Source organism: Acanthochromis polyacanthus, chromosome 2, assembly GCF_021347895.1.
Source record: "Acanthochromis polyacanthus isolate Apoly-LR-REF ecotype Palm Island chromosome 2, KAUST_Apoly_ChrSc, whole genome shotgun sequence".
Taxonomy (NCBI): domain Eukaryota; kingdom Metazoa; phylum Chordata; class Actinopteri; family Pomacentridae; genus Acanthochromis; species Acanthochromis polyacanthus.
In genome coordinates, this window is record NC_067114.1 from 27,550,112 (window position 1) to 27,570,619 (window position 20,508).

A 20,508-nucleotide genomic window follows, 5' to 3' on the forward strand; every position below is an offset into this window, starting at 1 on the left:
TAAGGCTTTAGTATCTTAATTAGTTTCTGTTTTAGGACTATATCACTATATACAGATATAACAAACAATTAAATGGCTTTGAAAACACTTGCAACTTGACAAACCACTTTCCCAAGGGAACTGATAGTCAGTAGGTAGTTAGGTGTTCAGCATAAATGGCCCTTGTGATGTGCCCTTGAAAGAAGTGAATCACCATCATTGTCTTGAAATCTAGAGTTAAAGCTGAAGTTACTGCCTTAACCACAAATCCTGCTTTGACATACTGGCCTCTGGAGACACAGGAAAATACACAGGACTCAAGAACAAAAGCAGACAAACTGGAAATTGACAAGGAGAAGGGCTGGATTAAAAGCATAGCAAACTGGTAGGGGGACAAGACACAGGTGAAATTAATAACAGCAGACAAAAAGGGAGGAAGAGAAACCTTGAGTGACTTCAAAATACAAGAGGAAATATCTACGAGGAAAGCAGACATAGACAGAGGAAGACATAAGGGAGTCACAGGAAGCCCGGGGGAGGACATAAGAAGCATGAGGGAGGAATGGTGGAAAAACAAGAAAGTGACAGTAAGCATTAATGATGTCCGTTTTGTCTTCTGAAAGATCAAAGAAGGTTTAAAGACATCTCCATATCTGACAAAATGCACGACAGTGTGGATGAAACTGGAGAAAAGCACTCTGCTGTTGTAATGAATAATGCTTTAGAGGCTTTTGACTTTTAAAATATACATACAACATGATCAGGGCTGATCTGGAAAATAAGTTGAACTGAACTGAACCCTTACAAAAAGCAGAGCAAGGCACTGAACTGGCCAGTTATTTAAGACCAAGCACACATGAATCACTGTGTTAAGGAGATGTCGTCTTAGCTTTTTGACCATTCCCCTCCTCAAAACTGTCTTTTTTACAAAAGAAATTGAAATGGCTTAGTTTTGTTTCTGATTTGTTGACCTTTTCAGTTGGTAGTCAGTATTTCAAAGGTCTAGCTGATAGTTTTGATGTGTTGTCTCTGCAAAGGGTAGCTAGCTTCATCTTTTATCCAGCACATAAATGCAGAAGTATCCCTGTGATAGACTGACAACCTGTCCAGGGTGTCCCCTGCCTTTGCCCTAAGTCAACTGGAATAGACTCCAGCCCACCTTAATGAGGATTAAGTGGTGTATAGATAATGGACGGATAAATATAGAAGTAGAAAGTGTAGCCAAAATATGCTGCACAAGAGGAGGATACACTACCATCGAAATCTAACCATGGGGACCCAACTTCATGAGAAATCAAACAAGAAATCGACTCAAGCTCAACTTCGGAAGAAACAGAAATCTTTGGCTGATCAGTCTGACTTCAAGATTATATAGCCTTCATTTTCAAAGAAAAGAAGAAATTTCACAACTGACTAATATTTTCTAGAGTTGTAAACTAAGTATTATGATCCACTTGCAGTGATTTTGTATTTGAGAAGGCTTCAGATTCTGTTATCCAAACTGGACTTCCTGACTGAATTTCATTGTTTCACTGGATACTGGATCCATATCAGTATGTCCCACCAGTACAACCCTATTCACTGTTATCATGCAGGTTTCATTTCAGTCTGAATGGCTTTTTTTCCCACACAATCATTGTGGGGCATCACAGAGGCCTGCATCACCATGAACAATGATTTGAAAATAGTAGACTTATGAACAGAGGTGTTGAGACCACTGTAAAAGTTCCTTCAAGTCTTTTGCTGTTACGCTGGAGTTAGGTTTCTCCTCATTGAACATTCATAAGTATGAATAGCCTTCACTTTTGGTCTGAATAGCTACTATCTGCATAATGATTCTGTTTCAGCTTTTGCTAATAAAATAGTTCCCTTTCATTTATGCAGTGTCACACTTCCAGTGTCACCCTAACTTCTGGTTCAGCAAATAATGAAAACACTAAAACTGGCAGATTTTTAGAATGAGAACTTTAGGCTGATCAGTTATGAATCAAATTCCCTTAAAAAAATAAATCTGAAATTATAACTGCTTTTAAGTTCAATGAAACTTTTCTGTCTTGCTGGGAAGTTCACTGTAAATCAATGAAAACAAATTAACCCGATTAAATATAGTACTGGTGCAAAGCTTTAGACACTATAGCTGTTAGATTCTTATGTCACTACATTCCATCAGAGATGAGCCTAATCAGTTCCAATTTCATTCTGCAGCTTGGAAAAAGCGACCAGTTAGGTGCTTTGAAATAAAATGTACATGTACATGCAATGTGTGCATTGGAGAGGTGGTCCTGCTTTAATAAGCTTCTGTCAATTTTCGCCTGAAATTTCTACTGAAGATGTACAGAAAGTAAATTGAATGCTGTTCTTGAACTGTTTGGAGTACATGCATGGTTGTGGTCTCCTTTGAAAGCTGACAACCTGAATTTTCACCCAGTGCAGTCAGAATTACTCTAGGTGCTACTGGCACAGAGTATTTTATGTTGGAAAACACACTGAATTAGGATGAATTTTATTCTCGCCTAAATTTTTTCCCTAATAAAACACCTGAAAATAAGTGTGGCAGCACTGTGACAGCTTGAAACACAAAAAGGCAAGAGCCGCGGGGTCTTACATAGTTCAGGTCAAAATTTCAGAGCATACTTACAAGAAATGAGTGTTTCACACATGTATTGTGTACTTTTATGGCCCGGCGCTGTCAATTTTGGACACCCCTCTGTACACCCTGGGCAAAAATGGTATATGTTCATTTTATAGCCCGTTTCCACATTATTTTCACTCCAAAAACTGATAAAGAACTCAAAAAAGGCACTTCTGTGTGGATTGGACGCAGATACTGGGAGGGAGACAGAGAGGGAGACAGAGATGCTCCTTCTGCAGCCAGAGTCAACGTGTGAAATGTCACACAACCCCCGCTGCCAGAGGCTCTATTTATATTCTGCTATTCAGCAGGCTCATTGGCTATCAGCCCTGTCAGTCAAATGTTTTCTCCGACGTGATTTGCTCAGAATTTACTGACGAAAATAGGTAGGTCCAGATCGGTCGGTCTCGGCTACGGTTGGCCGTTTCGGGCTCGTAGGCGGCCAGAGTCACGTGATTGGTTGAAACGCGGTGTAAACATAAAGGAAAGACTTCAGTCGCCATTTTACATCCAAGACCACATGGATCTCTGCATGTTGAATAAAAATATGGACATAAATACAGTGAATACAGTGAAACGCCACAGCGCCGCCATGCCCGCACTGCTGCTCACTACAGAGCCGAGCTATTGTGGATTATTTACTTTATTTCAAACATGTTTGGACAAAATATTATACTTGCTAGTATTCTCTGGATGCCGAAGCTTGGATTCTGGCCGGTTTTTGTGGATTATATTCATCTTTGACCAGTAAAAGAGCGTCCAAAGGTGAGAAGCGTCCTTTAAATTTTTGTTGCTTGTTTGGAGAAATGTGTTTATATTACCCGCTGTGTAATGACATCTGAAAGTGGTTTATACCGGCGATTCATGAGACTCTAAGCTTTCATGGATGTATAGTGTTTCTATGATCGCGTTTGCAGCTAAAAATGCTTTTGCCGTAAACTTCAGCGGGCCCCAGCGGACCCATATTCGGGCCCATACAGCTTAAGGGCAATGCTCATACCAAATGACTTGATTTGTTTCTTTTCTTTTTTTCTTGTTTTTTGTTTTGTTTCGTTTATTGCACTTTGTTTGAGGTTAACGAAACTGCTTAATTTAAAAAAAGGCCAAGGGCATTTTCTCAAAAGTGCCTAAAACTTTGCGTGTGCTTATACAGTGTGTATACGTGTATATACAAAACTTACTTGTATGGAAATTAATAATCTGCAAAAATAGTGTGGAACTATTACAATATATAAAGAAGTTATTTTTTACATAACTAATAATGACAATTCTGAGCATTTCCTTGCTATGGTATTAAATAATTCAGATCAACATATTTATTAAAGCACTTACACATGCATTTTAACCTACTGATGAGACTGCAGTCAAATAGAAGTTGGATGGAGCTTTGTGTAATCATTACATGAGAACAAATCTGAATGGAAAGATAAGAAAAATCACCTATGGATAGACATTAACAATGTGTAGGGCTTTTACAGCACAAATTAACTGACATTTGGTGGTAAACAGTAGAGCAGAATATGTTCCATGCTTAAAGTTGTAAATGATTTTATCTGGAGTTGCTGGTCGCTAAGGCAGGCCCAGAAAAGTTGAGGAAAGACCATTGTCGACTGAATTGTGAATTTGATCAGCAGTTGTTTGGCTTGATAGACCTCGGTCTAATAGATGTTCGGCTCCAATGGCCGCTCTAATGTTGTTTGTTCACCTTTCTGCTATATTACCACCATCCTGTCAGGACACTTGGCAATATTTCTGTCTTAAGCTGATCTGAATACAAACCACTTGGTTCTGAATGCTGTTAGCAGAGTATTTTTCACTTTTCAGTTTGAATCTGACATTTCTTTAATACAGTGTTTACTTTCTTTCTGTTATATATAGATTGAAAGTGTCTGAGTTACAAAAAGTTATAAAATGTTTAATATAAGAGCTATAATTGGACTTGAGTATGCAGTAATCTGTGAAAGTAGTAGACATGAAATTCCAGATGAATAGAAATGAAACAAACATTTTTGTTGTTTAAGTTGACGTATGTCTATTCATCAAGTCAGTCATCAGCCAAAATTTATTTGAATTGAAAATTTTTTCTTATTTTGTCAAATATTGCTATTTGACAAAAATGTGATTAATTAATTACAATGCCTGTAATTAATTAGATAATTATTTTAAATGTCCCACCACTAATATTTATCTTACTTGGTTAATGTGATTTTTGCTCCTGAACCTCAGCACATAGAGTCTGCACATCTGGGCTCTAAGACATCACCTTCATCTTCACACAGGACTGTAAGCAATGTCTTTGTTTAATGCAGTTCATGTTGGAGAAGACCTGCTCACATACATGTGTGGATCCGAAGATCAACAGAACTCCAAATGCATACTGCATGTCGGCGGGTGTCACACATTAGCAGTTGTAAAGCAAATTTTGGACTGACAAAAAATTAAAACGTTTTTATTTTCATGTTACGAGATCATCATAATGTTCAAATTTAGAATTACCTTTTAAAAACCAACAAACTAAAATAAAATAAATTTGAAATAAACACTCATTTATTTTCTAAACTACAAGAACCACAGAGGATGAAAGAGCTGCATGCGGCTCTGAAGCTGGAGGCTGCTGACCCCTGCCCTAGACAGAACTGGAAAATAGTTGCTGGGAACTGTTGGTTGATGTTCAGTGGAAAAAATGATGGATAGAAATGGATGCAGTATTCTGATGATAAACAAAACCGCCTCTCACATAGTTGACCAACCAGAACATTAAAGCCGGAGTTTCATTTGTTTTCAAATTATGTATCATTGTTAACAAAGCTTAAATGTGGGTAGTCTAGTTCGATACTATAATATGTTAGTATGACGCGATATGAAAATTTATTCCTGAGCTCCGCCTTCCTCTCATAGACCCCCATGTTAGTCCAAAAAGCGCCGGTCGCTGCCGACCAATCAAGTTCGAACTTCAGGCTTTGTCATGCTGTCAATCAACGGTTACACGCACAGCAAGCAAGCCCATGCAGAGGTGGGCGAGCTACGCACTACTCAACCGCGCGCACATTTGTTTTGCTTGTGGAAGAGAGAGCATCAGGGATCAGCAACTTCCAGAAAAGTTACCAATCCACGGCTTGTCAGGCAAGAGACTGCAGGACGTTTTTGGCTCGGGGTGCTCGCGTCGCTCCCCGACCACGGCCTCCATAGCCCGCCTGACGCTTCGTTTAGATGCCCGACCTCTGGAGGAAGATTTGGGGCGTCTGGGACATACTCTTCGTCAGAGAGTCATGCAATTCTGAAACTCTAGATAAAAATAAATAAACAATGTAACCATATACACGTGTAAATGCACTAAGTTTGATAAACAACGTCATCGAGAGGGATACACGAGTGTAATCACATATGAAACTTTACTCGTTCGTCCTAGCAGATTCATGTTATTTTGGTATTAGGACAAGTTAGACTCAATACAGCATTCTAACGTAATTCCTTTATTATTTACTAAATGTACTAAATGTAGAAGAGTGGAAAACGGCAAAAACAGGCAAGATGCTGCAGCACTCCGGGGCACTTCTCTCAGGTACTGCGCGGCATGCACAAATAAAGGGGCGAAATCAGAGGAGGGTGGACCAACAGTGTTCTGGGAGACACTGCCGATTCAAACTCCGGACACGAGCTTTAACCTCTGACCTTAACCATAATCCTCAGGTAAAAGAATCAAACCTAAGTTGTCTATCTTCAAGAAATCATATCTGTCATGGTCAAGGTTAGCAAATATTTTCTTTCGTTATCAATTATCCCTGGGTCTCGTCTGTTTGTGTGTGGCTGTCTGTGGCTCATCTGTGTACAGTAACAGCCTGATGTCATGAAGAAATAACATACAGTATACAACATATAATGTCACAACAAGTCTCATCACAATGCATTTTTAATGACTTTCACACTGTTTCATTTCACTGCCACATAACAGGTGAAAATCTTCAAATGAGCAGACATTACATGTAAAATGTATCTGAAGTTCTATTTATATTAAGTCCCATTTTATCAGATTGCACTTTCTCCGCTCTCAAACCATTCTTCACCAGACTGTTATTTTAACCACAGCAACAGTAACACCTTGACGACTAACTACAGCTTGTTTCAAATGATTCTGCTCTACAGTGCTTCCTGTTCCTGACCGGCTTCTCGTGTCCCAGGATCAGCTCCTGCCTGCCCATCTTGGTGCTATTCTCCCTACCTGAAAACAAAACAGCTTTCTAACCACCAAGCAACCTCAGTCTGCCATGCTTTTCCACCATTCCTCATCAACTCCAGCTCCATCCATTATCCTCTCTCCTCCCTGCTGCTGCAGGATTCCCCAGTATAAACCCTTTCTCCCACTATCCCTTTCCAGTTAATTTCTCTGTTATCGATCCTATCAACTCTACTCTCTGCTCCTGTGTTTGAGTCCTACCTGTGATTTGTAACTATTTCAGTTTTCTAACTATCATCAAACCTATATAACTTCTTGATAGTGAAGGAATTAGGAAGTAAAGGAATCGGCTATCAGGCAGACAAAATACCAAGATCTTGCCAAGGGGAACTTTGATTCCACTGTAAAATTAGAAATGGTCGTTCAGAACAACGGCAACAACCCAAATTACCAAGTTGAATCTGAGGTGAGAAGCTGACTGTTAGAACAAGAAGGACATTTTAGTGTATTACAAAGGTGGTCAGTACTGTGAGATGTGTTTAAAGGTGTACGATTTTGAACATAAATGTATCCATTTGCAGCTCTCTGTTTCTTCTCCTCCTTTGTTTTTCGTGCTTTGTTGTGTGCGTTTCTGTTTCCACGCGTCTGCTTCTGTGCACACACAATGAACGTGTGTCAAAAAAAACAAAACACACACAGACACACACACACACACACACACACAGACACACACACACACACACACAGACAACTACAATATCTACTCAAAGGTCAGAGAGAATCCTCACAACTGATGCTGGCACTGCTTACACTGCTTGCTGCTTTGTTGGTGTCATTTCTCCTGACGTCAGTAAACCTCACTCTTAACCTACGCCATCCGAGTCTCTCTCTGAGTCTGCTTCCTCATTCTGTCGGCATCGATGAAATTCCACAACAAGAGAGAGATTAAAGAAAGACAGGTCAAATGAAGATATTATCAACAACTTGCTACAGCTATTTACAGCATTTTACATGGCTAGTGTGGACTGATGGTTACGGTTGAGCTTTTGTAGGCTCTCTGGTTGTAAATGAAACATGAAGGAAGGTTGGGGAGAGTAACTGACATGCCTGTTTGTTTTTCATTAGAAATACTCCAGAGACATCCATGGTTCTGAATGTTATACACAACACCTTTAATACCTGTGAAAAATTTATTTCAGAAGCATAATGTTTGTTTGTTTTTTCAGTACAGTGTATAGGGTGCAAGAGAAGGGTGGGGTGAGGGGCAGGGTTCTTCTTAAAAGGTTGACCAGATGCTATTTTTACCATGCATTTGTGCTTTTCCTATTCATCATCATCGTGGATCATGCATGAAATTAATAAATTAGGGTGATTAATTGCAAATTAATTGAGTAAAGACATGCATGCTGTGCTTGCTGAATTTCTCAATCTGTTGTTCCATGTGTCTGTTGAAGTGTGGCAGCCACAGTTTTGTAAACTTCACTCACTTTAACTAAAAGATCAGTCAAAAAAAGTTGGAGCCATGGTGTGGTTTGAACACTGAACAAGGCTCCTTATCAGTGCTGGGACACACATTTCTGTCACACTCTTGGTGCAACTGTTGTTCAGGTTTATCAACACCTCTTTGAACTCTTTAAAGGGTCTTGAACATACAGGTACACTGGTGTCTTAAAGAAAATATTTTAGATCAGTAAATGGCCATTGGATGCTGTTATACAAATGAAGTTTTTGACAGAAGAGATGCATAAAACTGACAGCATCCAAATCCTGCCCTATCTGGAAACAGATTTGTTGCTGCAAGTCATCTGTGGAGCACAGTTCCACAGAAGCAATTCAAAGTGCTTACAGGGTAATAAACCAGTGAAAAAGAATTGTCAGGCATTTGGCTGCTCATGAGGCATGGAAAATGCAAAGAACGGCTAAATGATTACCAGTCCATAATCTTTACCCTCCATGCAAACACGTTAAACACCAGTTATTGCTATTTCATTTGCGGTTTTCATTGCTCATGTTCCACTTCTGCTTGGCTTCCTTTGGCAATTTAATTTTAGGAGAACCTGTATCTGACTGTGGTATTATGGTGTTGCATATCATATCAGCTGCAAAATCTGAGAGATTTGGATATAAATCTGGTTTCTACAACATATACATTTTTATATTGCCTCTCTTTATCCAACACCATCTGCCTAAAACTCTTTTTTCTTTCTTTCTTTCCCTTTTCTGCTGCACTATCTTCCTTTCTATTTAGTTGTCCATTTCATCCAGCAAACATCAGTTTTACTGTAAGCTACTGTGATAGAAACTGTTGCCATCCAACATCTTAAAACCTGCATTCAAGACTTTGGATAGAAAAAAGGTTTTGACATCAAAAATGGACACAGTACGAGGGCAAATTGATGATAAATGGAGAAAGAGAGAGCGCAAAGGAGGAAAGAAAATGAAAAGAAGAAAAGAGACTGCAATAGTTTTGCTCGTGATGGAATGAAATTCCAATCATGGAGCAACAAGGCCACAGAGTGACATGTTTTGATTATCGCACTGATAGGTGGCCTGCTGTGAGACCTCACAATGAATAAGGCAGATCTCATGTTTAAATGTATATTTCACTGAAAATAGAGGGAGAGTGTGGGTGCAAAAGAGAGAGGCAAGAATTAGCGAAGAGAACACCAAAGCAATGTTGCTTGAGATGAAAGGGATGTCTGGAGTTTGGCTGTCTGAGATGATGACAGAAAAATGTCAGTCTTTTCTCCATTTTGTGGCTCTCATCATTTCCTAACATGGCTGTCAGGCTTCAGGGAGAATGGCGGCTCCATCTTCTGAAGCTGCTGAAAGCCAAATCAGAAATCAGAGAATACCTCAGCTCACAGCGAAGCCACTGAGTGTCTCGTCTGCATACACAGTGGCCTCAAGGAGGAAGAAAGAAAGCCTGTCTTAGTAAATGATGTGCTCTATGCTCTCACAGCATGTCCACAACAGAGTGAAAGAAAAATCAATGTAACAAGAAAGTACGTCTGTGAAGAGATGACAACACACACAAAAAAATGTGAATAAATCACAACAGAGTATGCCTCGTGTTCACTAGAAACGTAAGATTTGACAGAATCTTTCAAATTATCCATTTCATGTGTGGTTGTCTTGACACAATGTTCAGGGTCAGCTACACTTTTGTCCCTGTGGCCTGTATTTTGCCAGCATTTGCTAAATATCCATTATAACGTTTTGGTTCCCTTTCATTGTACTTTAGGATTTAAAGAAAGCTAAAGTTCATCACAATCTGGATTTTAATATAGTTCTGTCTGTAATGTTGACCATAAATTTTGGAGCTTTTTCGATTCTTTTTCTTCTTGAGAATTAATTTCTGCTTCCAACATGTATGAGTGAATTTTTCTAATATTGCAACTTGCCATAACTTTTCAGCCATAACTTTTATCTTTACAAAGGAAATGATGATCAGTTTTGAATGTCGCTGCCTTCCTCACTGTTTGATTTGAAAGTCTAATATTAGATTGCTTGAAATTGTATGGATTAGTGATTAGGGATCCTCAAGGGTTCATGGAACACTGGGGTCAGTGAAATGAATCAGAGGATGTTTTAACTGGTAATCCGAAATAGTTCACAATTGTATCTATATTAGGATTGCACAAAGAAAGAAGCCAGGGTTTCTATGTTTTATGTTTCTTTCATTATTTGTCCATCCACTGATCTTTCCAGACACCTCCAAAGACTCTAGGGGTTACATCCAGCTCACCACTGACCCGAGAACTGCCCCTGTGTTTAGCGCACAGGCTCATTATTGGAATGTTTTTTGTGTTTCTCGCAGTTTTCTCAAGTACGAAATTATATTACTGTTTAAAGATTAGAAGAATATATTGTACAATGTTGTAACCACATAAAATGTTGAAACCGCACCAGCCTTAAGTTCAAATATCAAATAGTATCAGTGTGTTAGTACCTTTATTTTCTCCTCTTTCGCCTCTGTGAATATGCCTCACTTAGATAGGACTGAGTCTTTCCATAGCAAGCTCCCCAACTCTACAGTATCCTCCTGTTGTCAGGAGAACTATTGGCATCGTGTGTTAAGATCTAGGTGGTTTGAACCCAAGCAGCAGGCAACAGACAGGCAGGTGAATTACATAAGGCGTTTATTAACAGAACTTAAACCAAAAAGGACTCTATAAGGGAGGTGTGGGGAATAAACAAACCCGGGGCTGAAGGGGAATTAAACTAAACTAAAGGTGTCGGCCTAGGGCCGCGATGCAAACTAAACTAAACTAAAGATGGGAAGAGGAGGTGACTCAAGTAATGTCCGGGGTCTGGGAGACGGGGGAGAAGCAGAGTTGTGGAAGCCGGTGGAGGGAGTGTGGCGAGGGCTGAGAAGCTGGCAGACCGGGAGCAGACGGAGGAGTGCAAAGCAGAGGAGAGGTGACGAGCTGATGAGGGTTTCCGGGGTGAGGAGAAGAAGGCAGAGCAGGCGAGGTAATCCACGGGGTAGGGACAGAGTCCAAGGAGCAATATGTGTGAGACGGCGTTCAGCATGCAATGACCCAGCAACGGAGGAGTGGAAAGAGCCAGGTTTCATACTGTGCTGATTGACAATCTGTACCGGCTGTGCTTTCCAGCACAGTCGCTCGTCATTAATTTGACAAGCCAGAGCACAGGAGCAGGAGGGGGCGTGACATCGTGTGTAAGATTAAATCTGATTACAGTTGTTAATGACCAGCCCGATCTCACGAGGATTTGTGAAACTGTTACGTAAATTTTTGTTTCGGTTTCGTGCGCACCAACACGATTTCGTCATGTTTTTCGTGCCGCTCACCACGAAATGCGCACCAATGTATTTTAAACGGCGGACTTTTCGTGCCACCCAGAACGTATTTCAAACGAATGTGTGTATTATATTTTTAATGTAAAACCATGGCGAATCCAACGCTATATTTTGCATGACATCGTCCCTAACCATAACCCTAACCATAACCCTAACCATAACCTAACCATAACCTAACCATAACCCGGTGGTACACTTACCAATTTGCATAGGAATTTAAAGAATGTCCGGCGGCCGGCGGCCGCAAACGCGATCACACAAGCAGTATACGCCGATGGACAGCTTAGATCGTCATGAATCCGCTGGTATAAACCACTTTCAGCTGTGATTACCACAGCGGGTTTCGTTGTGAGCAACACGAAAAACATTTCGTGGTGAGCGGCACGAAAAACATGACGAAATCGTGTTGGTGCGCACGAAAAAGAAACAAAAAATTTACGTAACAGTTTCACGAATCCCCGTGAGACCGTGTTGTAATGACGCTTAGGAGACAAGCAGACAAGAATGAAAGCATATATACACTACTGTTTAAAAGTTTGGGGTCACTTAGAAATCTCCTTATTTTTGAAAGAGAAGCAGTTTTTTTTTCTCCAGTGAAGATAATAAATTAATCAGAAATACAATCTAGACAGTGTTAATGTGGTAATTGACTATTCTAGCTGAAAACGGCAGATTTTTAATAGAATATGTACATAGGGTTACAGAGGCCCATTTCCAGCAACCATCAAAACAATGTTTTGATGTACATTGTGTGCTAATCGTGTTAAAAGGCTAATTGATGATTAGAAAACTCTTGTGCAATTATGTTAGCACATGAATAAAAGTGTTAAAGGTCATTTAAAAAAAAAAATCATGGAAAACATGTAATTTTCTGAGTGCCCCCAAACTTCTGAACGGTAGTGTACGTAGGGAAATATTGTATCCGTAGCGTATATTTTTACTCACTTCTCTTTGTCAACAAAGCTTGCAGTTCAAGCCAATTCGGCTGAAAAGTCCCTGAATTGTTGCCACATGATGGTTGGTCCCAGCTGAGTCATTAATGACTTCCCAGTTGCTTCCAAGACTGCACAATCTTTAGTTGTTTACAAAATTCAGTGACTGCAAATAGTTTATTTTTTGACACATTTTTTTAAAGGAGAAATGTAGAATAAAGTGACTTTCATAAAATTTCACAATTGTGAGCTTAGACTTGTTAAGACTTTCCTGAAAGGACGGCACGGCATAGATGAGTAGTTCAAGTATCATTATAAATTTGAAAATGAGAGGACATTCTCTTACTTAAAGTTTCTAGCTTTGATAAATAGCATAATTTTGGCAATTTAAAAAGAAAATGCCTGTTAAATTGATCAGACATTCTGAAAACCAACCAGAACAAGCAGATACGCAGACATACCAGTGGATGTAACACCTGCATATAAAGCCAGGGAGAAAAGAAGAAACTTGGGTTCAGTGGAGGCCCAATCATCTGTGCCCTGGGGCTCCCTACAGATTGCATCAGCCACGCCTAAAATCACCATCAAATGTCTGCCAACACACAGTAATTGGGTTATTACATCATTTTCATTCTTTACTATCTGCACTATATTTTTATTCAGGGTGAGAATTTGTCCTGGTGATAGAAGAAGTTGTAGAGTTGTTTTAATATCCAACATTTGTGCAGTTAAAATGAACGTCTGATTGTCTGTCAGAACTCTCACATTCACAGATGTGACACAGTATAATTTTGAAGAAAACCCATCAGAAGCGCTGAACTGTCTCAGCCTTGTTGGGGTGAAACTGAGGACAAATACAAAAACTTAAATCACTTGGCCAACTCTCAGTCCCTGTATTTGTAGCACTTGGCACATTCAATCTTTTTTTTGCACTCATTTACATTTAAAAACATGGGTTGATAGGACTAGACAGGCAGTCAATAACTCAATAGAGCAATAAGAAAGGTCATAAATCAGTGCAAAATACAAAAGTACATTTGAGAACAAAATTCCAGACCTTGCTGAATCTCTCCGGGTTGCAGGTTTTAATGCCAATTAATCATCACTGCTGATTTTCTGTTATGGATGGGCTCATTAATGTTTTAACCACATGTCTGACTAAGGCCAAAAACAAGACCCTGGTTCAGATGCAAAGTAATAAAATTGAACTGCCATAGATCAAACTTTGCCAAGGATGCTTTTTTTTTTCTTTTTGAGACAGAGACTTCTCTTTTTGACTATACTGTCAGTTCCTTTGCGTAATGACTCACTTTTGTGAATACCTCCTCCTCATTCTTTCCAATTTTCCATTATTTCTCCTTCCTCCTTTCCCCAAAACGTTTACCCTCCTCCTGCACCTTGGTTTTTCATCAACATATTTACATAGTGGCACTATCTTGCTCTCTCTCTCTCCCTTTCTCTCTCTCTCTCTCTGTCCCTGGCTGTTTGGAAACAATGTGTGTCTCTTGTCTGTTGATAAGTGGTGATTGGGCTGGTGTTGGTGGCTGCAGTTAGCCAGGAGCCCACAGCAGCACACCCGCTAATTAAAGACAGCTAATGAACGACAGCATTAGCATATCAATAAAGGCTCCTGCTCCCTCTGCCCAGCTGCCTGGCTCCTCAGTTGTTCATGAGGCTGTGTCTGTAGCCAACCACATAAAGCTATGCTGCTTAGAGGTGGAAAAGGAACAACAGCAAGTATACAGCCTGTATTAAAAATACTGATTAGAAAATAATCAATGTTAATTATTGTTATCATCAATGATAAAAAAAAATCTGGTAAAAATATTCAAATAATGTAGTGTGAAATATAGGTAAAGATTCTGCTTTTAATGCTATTGAGAGATGACATGATGTACGATTTAACCTTCCCTAAGCTGCTCCCTAACGCACAATGTTTAATTGTACCCTGAATATTTCATGTGATTTTTGCAATTTATTGTTTCTATGGTAATGCAAGAATTAAGTCTTATATTTGTGTGTTGTTTTTGTTTGTTTGTTTGTTTTTGTTTTTCTGGGTAAAGCATTGTTGTAGGACAGCACCATATCTAGCTCAGTAAAATAACTAGAAAACTGAGAAATACATTGTTATGCCATCACAGTCCCATTCCCAGCTTGATTTTGCCTGCATTCAATCTAATTTGAAAATACAAATTAGGTTGCTGAGTGCACACATGTCAGTAAACATGATACCTCTCAGTTTACACTTATTCTCACTCTTTTTGGCTAAACTCTACAACTGTGGTGTCATAGAATCTAGTAGTCACTACTGAATCTGAAGAACCACCAGTAAGAAGCAAAGTTTAAGAGTTCTATATATATATATATATGAGATTTTAAATATTAATATTGTACTGATACAGCAGCAAACCCCTGTGGAAGAGTTCCCCTTTTATTACTTTCCATATTGAATCATGGTCAATACAATTTAGCTTTTATGAGAACCGTTTAAGGAAAAAAGACTCTTTGATGTCAAAGTGAAAACAAAGTTCTATAAAATAATGTCAAAATGAAAGTTGTATGCAATTAAAACTAATAGAGTGCAAATGTGTAAATTTTGTGTAGGAGTCAGTGGTGTAGTAAAATTCTAAAAAAACAAAAAGCATTCTAATAAGTGATGCTGCTGATACTGGTTCAACACCTTTCACACTGTGCATGATGCACTTGCACATGATTGCGATCCAGTTGCAACGTAAGCTAAAGCAACTCAAGTGGTGATCTTGCCAATGCAACTGGACATTGAAACGTGTTGGACAGACATGTACACTTTGCATTAATATATATATTTTCCTTATTCAGACAAAATGCACATAAACAAGTTACCTAGTAAATATTAATTGTATTACTGGAGTTGCTGTCGCTTTGCAATCACTGTTAGCCCAGAGACTTATACTTGGGCACACAGAAGATGAGAATGATTAGAAATTAATGTTATCAGCAGCATATTTCCTTTAAGACAGTACGAACACCAAGAAGACATCTGAATGAGTAAGAGGAAACCTTGGTTTTCTTGAGTGCTTCTTCGCATTGTTGCTTGAAATAGAATAATGCAAGAGCTTGCATCACATGTGAGTTTACAGTCACTCTGATGCAAGGCTTTCCATTATGCTATTTCACAAAGCCATGGAGACTCATTGACTGACTACATGAACCACTTCTCTTCACATCCTAATGTCAAGAGCAGAGCTGACACTCTGGGGACTGACACTTTGAACCTCCATTTGTACTGCGCTGGTTGAACCACAACCCATGGTGAATTGTGTATCTGATCTGATGTAAGCCTATTCACAGACCTCTTTAGTACACAGAGATTTTTCCTGCCTAGCAGTGTCTGGTTAGTACGTCTCTTGCGCTCACTTCAGTCATTGTACAATTGCATTTATTTCATAATGTCATATGAAGCTTTGTTTAATGCTATATTAGCAACGGTGTTGTTCTATTGCAGAGTAGAGATGGTTCACCTCTGAAATAACTCCGTTAGGTTAAAGCAGAGAAGTTTTGAGATTCCAAGTCAGCACCTCAAACTAGTTCTTGTGCTCCTTAAACCATTCCTGAATGGTTTTTCTTTGTGGCACGACGCAATATCCTGCTGAAAGAGGCCACAGCTATTAGGGAATACCGTTTCCATGAAAGTGTGTACATGATCTGCAACATTGCTTAGGTAGGTGTCAAAGTAACATCCACATGGATGGCAGGACCCAAGATCTCCCAGCAGAACATTGCCCAAAGCATCACACTCCTTTGTCGGCTTGCCTTCTTCCCATAGTGCATCTTGGTGCCATGTGTTCCCCAGGTAAGCGACGCACAGCCATCTACGTGATGTAAAAGACAATGTGATTAATCAGACCGCCTCCTTCCATTGCTCCATAGTCCAGGTCTGATGCTCACGTGCTCATTGTTGGTGCTTTCTGTGATGTACAGGGGTCAGCATGGGCACCCCACAAGAGCTGCATTTCTGGAGATGCTCCAACTCAGTTGTCTAGTCATCACAATTTGACCCTTGTCAAACTTGCTGAAATCCTTATGCTTGCATTTTTCCTGCTTATAACACATCAACTTTGAGGACAAAATGTTCACTTCCTGACTAATATATCCAACCACTAACAGGTGCCATGATGAAGAGATAATCAGTGTTATTCACTTCACCTGTCAGTGGCCATAATGTTACGCTTCATCGGTGTACACACACACATATATGTGTGTGTGTGCATGTGTGTGTGTGTGTGTGTGTATGTGTGTGTGGGTGGGTAATTATAGGGGTTGTGGGGACCTAATGTCCCCACAACTATAGGAAAACCAAAAGAAATGTCATTTGTGGGGACCTCATTTGGGTCCCCACAATTGGAAACAGTGTTTTCTTGGCCATGTTGTTGTTACACTGTGTGTGTGTGTGTGTGTGTGTGTGTGTGTGTGTGTGGCTCTTCAAACTCAGTTGGCGATGGATGAAAATACAGAAGGCAAAAGGGAGAACAATAAACTTATAGTTTTCAAATGTAATCTAACAAACTGAGGATTTATGTGTAGAGCCCCTCAAGCCTGGTACACCAAGAGCTCTGATTGGTTTGTTTAAGAGAGAAAAATTTAATAAGAGTGGCACTTTATTTAGTTTTCCTCTTTGACTGATTCCCTTTTCTTCATCCCCACAGAGGCTAAATACTGCCAGGACAGGGAACTACAAAGGCTGACCCAATGTCCTGTAGAGAAGATGGACGTTTTATTAATCTTTTAGTTGCATGATTCTGGCGTAAAGCAAGAAAGGTTAAAAAAAAGAAAAACCATGATGATAAAACACTGAATTAATTAGCCACTTTAATTGTGTGTTCTCCAACTCCTATTCTCTGCGGGCATAATTAAGATGTGTTTATTTGGACACAGTTTGCTCTTCAAGGAGGTAACACAGCTAATTGGTATTATACTCAAGTCACGCATACATTGCAATTATATCAACTAGTTGCTGCTGCAGAAGCCACTGTGTAGAGCTGGCATCTCCAATTACTGATTTAAAAGATAAAAATTAGGACATATTTAATGGATTTGTAAGTGCAATAACATTTAAAGAGGGAAAGTTGTGGCAAATGAAAGTTGGAGAATGGTCTCTTGGGAGAAAGGAATGGATAGAAAATTGAGTTGGCTCCGTTATCCACAATGTACTCTCCCAATCAGTTCCACAGACTCGCTCAATGAGGAATCTTGGGTGGGTGGGATTAGAAACATGCTCATTTTCTACCTGATGATGTTGCATAATTATACCCTTCATTAACAGATTAAGCCCAGAACACCACAAGGCATTTTTTCTTAGATGTTCTACAGTGCTAGATCTTACCCACATTGCAGTAATTTAAGCCCAGTGTAGCATTTTCTCTGCAGATAATACATCAGCGTTTCACTTTCTTTCCAGCTCGTAATGATAGAAAATCCAGAACAGTGTTACTGCAAACTGAGATTAATGGGTTAGCAAGTTATGTTGAGTCTAAAGCCAGAGTTTTCACTGTCCCACTGACCCTCTTTGAACCTGTTTTATGCAAATCTGTTAAACTCGATGATAGCAATGTCACTGAATGAAGCCAGATAGTTACAGGAAAGCAAACAGTGTGTCACATTACCACAGGAACACACATGTTCTGTTGATGATGCAGAAAATGCATGATTTTATTTTGATGCTTGGTCCTGATTTGCTGCCAGGTTTTACAGGTTTATTGCAGCTAACAGAACACAGACCATGGTAAGGTATCATGGTTGAATGGATGACATATAGGATTGCTAATGTTTGACTGCCACATTACAAAAAGTAGCAAATATTACAAGTGCACTGAGTGATAAAATAATTATATTCCACAAGTAATTTTCTACCAGCATCACTCTTGCCTTTATTGTTGTAAATATTGACTTTATTTCATTTTTTAAATTGTCATAGTTTTCCATTTTGACAGCCTGCACCTTTCAACTGGAATAGAACCAAAAAGGATGTAAGACAAAGTGTTATAGAGAACAAATAAAATAAAATAAAATAAAAATAGCAAACAATAAAAGCAGTTACAATGCCAGTGACCAAAAGTTCAGTTTTGTCATGATTGAGCTGCAATTTCCTTGCTATCTTAAACATAATATCCTAAAAAAGTTCAAAAAATGAATTGATTAGCTCTGGGTCATCATGAGACACAGATGTATAGCTGTGTCAAAGCTATAGGAATTGATCTAATGCCTCCTGATGTATCCAAGTGCTAACATGCAAAGGTTAAAAATGTTGAATCTGAAGTTGAACCTTGAGGAACATCAGAAGTCAGTTTCTCTTACAGTAAGATGCGATTTCAACCAATTAAAAGCAGCACTTCAGGGGTCAATCAGATGACTTATTCTTCCTAAAAGAATCGAGAGGTGTCGTATAGAAGGTTGCAATATCGTAAGTAGAGCTGGATTGTTGCTTTATTGGACTGAACCAGATATTTGGCATTTGATTGGTACATTTTTGACCAATGTGATGGTGATCTTTCTCTTCTTAGGATAGGATCCCCTTGCTCATCCATCCATTCATCCATCCATTATCTACACTGCTTTATCCTCATTAGGGTTGCAGGGGGAGCTGGAGTTTATGCCAGCTGATTTATGGTGAAGGCAGCGGACACCTGGACAGGTCACCAGTCTATCACTGGGCTACACAGACAGACAAACAATCACACTTGCATTCACACCGACGGACAATTTAGAGTTACCAATTAACGTCAGCATTTTTTTTGGACTGTGGGAGGAAGCCGGAGAACCTGGCAAAAACCCACACACGCACAGGGAGAAAATGCAGACTCCACACAGACAGATCCCAGACCCAGGTTGGGACATGATCTGGGGATCTTCTATCTTTGAGGCAATGATGCTAACCACCACCTCACTGTGCAGCCCAAAAAAAACCCATGAAAAAACCAACCCGTATTACCGCATGATCCGAATCCTCATTAAAATGTTTCTTTCTGATGGCTAAGGAAAAAAAATAACAGCAACATGTATATGCGGGTAGGGGAGGATAGTGCTGCAGGTAATGCTTGTCTAGAATGGGAGGGTTATACCTGAAGTCTACATCCAATGAGTCAGACTAAGCTAAAAATATCCTTTAATGGGGTTCGACTACTTTGTCTTACTGAACGAACATCATTATTTTTTTCAATGAGTCAGCGAGCAGCGTTTGGTGTTTCTTCTATGTATTTATTATGCTATAGGGTGAACAGTTCTCTTTAGGGAACTGGGGGAAAAAAAATAACTGTATGTGAGCCAGCTTTTGTATGGCTTCACAGCTTACGGAATGCTATTTCATCTAATCATCTGATCAATCATTTATCATATCTACTCTCTCCCACACATACACAGGATGCCCGCACTAGTTTTATTAAGAATTCCTCTGAGGAGCACGCAGGCAAGCTCTTGACTGAGCTTCCAATTTATTCAATGCTACTTTGTCTTGAAAATACTGCTGGTGAACCCTGTATCCTCATATCTACTCTCTCTCTCCCTCATACACAGAATGTTGTTGTTTGTTTTAGGATTCTTGGCAGTAAATAGACAAGTGTGCAAAGTCAGTTTCTGAAGTTATTCAACATGTTTTCGCTTTCTTTATCCTTAATCGTCCTTTATTCCTTCTCATACATTACACAGCTTGTTTAAAACAGGTTCCTCAGGTCACATTTGATTGGACAGATAGGTGTACATACGCATTCAATTCAGGATGTGCCATCAGAAATATTTTACTGAACTACAGAAAACTTATTCTTATTATATTCTTTTTCAACATATCTGGCAGGAATTAAATGGTAACAGACCAATTAACATCAGGACAAAGGATTAAACCTTGAAAAATTAATTTCTTATTTCCTCGCCTCTATATTGACCTATGCACTTTTTTGTTACAAGCACTGCTTCACAATAGCAGCAAATAGCCAAG